Source organism: Stylophora pistillata, chromosome 1, assembly GCF_964205215.1.
Source record: "Stylophora pistillata chromosome 1, jaStyPist1.2, whole genome shotgun sequence".
NCBI classification, from domain to species: domain Eukaryota; kingdom Metazoa; phylum Cnidaria; class Anthozoa; order Scleractinia; family Pocilloporidae; genus Stylophora; species Stylophora pistillata.
Genome location: NC_142519.1, coordinates 11,098,085 through 11,102,175, shown reverse-complemented (window position 1 = coordinate 11,102,175; position 4,091 = coordinate 11,098,085). Strand labels below are relative to the sequence as shown.

General features: G+C 37.9%; 1 pseudogene; it reads left to right on the top strand.

Moving 5' to 3' along the window:
• The first annotated feature begins 101 nt into the window (after window positions 1–101).
• LOC148741205 (uncharacterized) lies at window positions 102–3,761 on the top strand (annotated as a pseudogene).
• The last annotated feature ends 330 nt before the right edge of the window (window positions 3,762–4,091 follow it).

Here is a 4,091-nt window from a genome sequence, read left to right as displayed (position 1 = left end):
TGAGAGAGTTTACGCCGAGCTGAAAAACCAAGCATGTGAGTATTAGGATCCAGAAAGCCTCAGGTAACAATAATGACATCGCCAGACATACGTGGAAAACAATGGCTATAGCTATTCCATTGTACAGCAAAGAAAAGTCAGTTTGCTCAGCAGGTGTTGGATGGGAAAGTGTGAAAGAGCTTCGTTTGGCTGGCTGTGGAAAGAGCCAAAACAAAGTGCAACAAGTGCAAGATGAGTAAAAAGAAATCATCCGGTAGAAAAAGAAACTCAGTTGTAAAATTCTAAATGTTCTATAAAAAAAAGCATCAGAGTCAGACGCCTGAACTGTTCAGCCGTTTTTTTTCAGCTTAGAGAACTTTCAAAACACTGAGAAACCTATTTTTTTTTTCTCTAAACGCATGATGACTTTTGCATGGCTTAAATGCTGAAATCATTTTTGAACGTCATTCATGCGTGCTCCTTCTGCATAAGCTGTCCTGTGATTTTCTTTTCATGGGTATTAAATCCTAGTCACGTGTTTTTCTTGTGCAATTTTCTGCAAATAAGCACTTGCCGTTGTTTTTAAAGACCACAGATTGCAGTCGCCGTATGGCCTCGTGCAATCTTGTTGGTCTTTAAAAAATATTTATGTGATTACCTAAACGAAATGATAGATCGCTCTAACTACTTTTGACACTATAAAAACTCTGGTGCCAGAGCTGACCCCTTAGCTTTACGATGCGTAGTTTTGGGCTATTTTTTTTCCCGTAATTTTAGTTAACTATTCATCTTTTTTGGTTGATCACGAAAGAAACCTTATTCCATGTAAGGGAAGAAAAGTGAAAAATTTTAAATTAATTCTTCAAATGACGTTCAACTGATCAGTTTCATTGATGTAGAAACGGTGTTATGTCTAGGGATAATATTCGTGTATGCTCATCGAATGCTCTTTGAACCTTGTCGTCGAAGTTAGTTTATAACCCGCAGAAGATAATTTAAGGTTGTTCCAAAGGCCACGACGGCAGCAGAAACCTCTTCACAACCGAAACGTAAAATTTCAATTTACTTGTTCAGTGTTGTTGCCCTCAGTGACCTCTAATGAATGGGAGGTTGGCGTCTCAGAGCCCGACTACAGGCAAGTGGGTATCAATGGGGTGATGGCTTTTACGGCTAAAGATTAAAATTTTGGCCCGTTATGACTAACGGTTAACATTATTCCCTTGTTGTCAACAGGTATTATAGTACGGTTAACCTTTTTAAGGCATCGGTTAACCCCATTGAGACCCTCAGGCATGGAATATTCCTGCTAATTCGTCCAAGATATTAGTTGCTCTTATGCAGTGGAACAATACTCTGGTTCTTAAGGCAATGCGTTCCCCCAGTACCTTGATTTCATATCCTTAATAGCGGGCTGCGAGCGAGAAAATATTTGGATATTTAAATAATTTTCGCTGAACCAAATGAGGCGTAGATTTTACATATTCAAGACCGTCAGAGCTTTATTAACAAATGCAGCAAAACCTGGGAGAGCTTTTCTTGACTCTTACAGGCCACACTGCTTTGAAGTAAGCTGGCGCTTTTTTTTCTCTTATTTCAAAACTGTGCGTCTAGTCTTTATCAGTGAACTCCACGTTTGTGTTACGCTGGGTAGAGCATAAAAAAAAAAACTATCTGCAAAGTTAATGGTAGAAACTTGCTAGTAATACGTGATACGTTTGGCATAGGGACTTTTGCAACGTGCAGTTACGACTGTGACTCCAGATTGCAACGACCTCCTTTTAACGACGTGTGCTTAGTTGCTCTTTGCAGAAAAATTAGGATGCAACTACTTAAACATATTTGCTCACGCGCATGTCAGCAAAACGATAACTGAATGAACATTGTTGGCCAATTCCTACACCTTCCCTGACTGGTTAAATGAGTGAATCATTTGCAAATAAAACTACATTTACTAATCCTTCAACTGAGCATCAAAAACAGATACACAATTGGCAACAATACTTTTCATCCTTTTAAAATTACATGCATTCTGTAACACTCTGATGAAACTCTCATTACAAACTTGTACAACTGATTGTATTGGTAAAGATGAAAGTTAAACTTGTTTCCCAAAGCCTGTATCCCATTTGAACAAGACTGAATAAAGTTACATGACTTAATCAAAATAATGAGAGTTTTGTTAACAGTATCATATCATACAGTGATGCAGAAGTAGCACAATGAAACCTGTTTCGAAGAACTACCATACGGCTTTAACATAAACCTGCAAGTATCATGACTTTGAACTATATGAAATTGAGTTTTCACTTTTATTTTAAACTTTTAAAATTTTATTTCCCACCTCAGTAATATAGGATGTGGCGTGACAAAGGAGATTGAATCGGTCAAGAAAAAGATCTATGGTGACATAGTAGTTAACAAGGAAGAAGCACTGTATGATCCAGACAGTTTCAGAGAGTTTTGCATATCAGCAGGTGCAACAAAGTTATTCGACACTATTCCGGGTTCCATCACTAGCTTTCAGCATTCCACAGACCGCATACGCCTAAACAAAAAAAAGATTGTTTCATTCATCTATGATTTGTGCTACAAGGAGCAATCAGATAAATCAAGACGGCATTGAAACAGAACATATCATGGGGCATACATGTTCCAGGAGAACTTTTTAAATTTAACAATGTTATGCACAAAATGTCAGAGTTCCATTTGAAATCTTTTGAAGATTTCCTAGCCACAGCTACAGATCGCAAATGGCAAATAGATCTAATAATTGATGATTACACAGCCATCCACACGAAAAGAAGGCCACAGAAGGAAAAATTGTCAGAGGCAAAGACAATGTGTACTATAGTTGTTTAAGCTTTTAAAGATATTCAAGCTGTAACAGCAACACATGCCCTTTTTACACATGACCAAAATGGTATAGACATTGAATCTTGCCTACAACTAATTACTGCTGCATCGTATATGCATGACATCAGTAACAGTTACGCTATTGTGATGCATGAGTGGCTGACAAAAGCATTTTTTAATCCTGAACTTGAGAGACATAGATTAAACATTCATCAATACTGTGACAGTGACAATGTGAGAACGATGCGTAAAATGGATGATTTGCATTTCTTAGATTTTGTAGAAATTAGACTGAAGTCAAAGGGAGACTTTGATACTGCCCATGATGTAGCAATGAGCACTGGCTTGGCTGTCTATTTAAAGAAATTTATTGTTTTTCAGCCAGGGGATTGGCCATGCCAATTTTACTGTAGACAAATCATATACGAATCACTTGAGAAGTTTGTCAGCTCTCATCCTTTTTTTTTACAGATACTCCTCCACGACAGGACTTTATTCCATTTGATCATTCCTCACATTCTATTCCAATGACATCCGGTACTACCGATAATCTCTTGAACCACAGCTTGCCACAAGAAACATCACAGCGATCCATTTTGTCTGTAGTACCCACTATTGGGCCACTTCACATCTCCTTAAATAGCAGAGAACATATCTTTAATTCCTATCATCCATTTTTCGAAAAAATATATGAAACAATTTTCCCAAGAAGCAAATTGGCAGATAATCCCAAACCCCGGAAAGTTTGTCTGATTCTCGAGATTGTGTATGGTGGTTGGACGCTTATACGGTACATCGTAATGGCAAAGTTCTCCACGTTCAAAGATGTAGAGTATGGGACCCTATTCAATTTACTAGACAGCTATACACAGGGTTGCCACTCCTTGGAACCCAAACAATTCCCTGACCTTTCCCTGACTTTTCACTGACCTCAAAACATTTTTCACTGACCTTGAATTAAATTAATTATGAAACAGGCCAAATCCACTTTTACATTTCTCCATCGCTTTTAAGCCTTCTATCCGATTTGCTACACTCGATCGACTACTTCAGAAACCTGGAACCCTCAGAACAAAATTCCCTGACTTTTCACTGACTTTGACGAGAACTAAGATTTTCCCTGACTTTTTGCAAAATTCCCTGACTTTTCCCTGACCTTGAAAAATTTTTGTTTTCCCCTGACTTTTCCCTGACAGTGGCAACCCTGATATACCTTTGGTGTTGTCAATATATAGCATTTCTTTCAAACATAATAATAT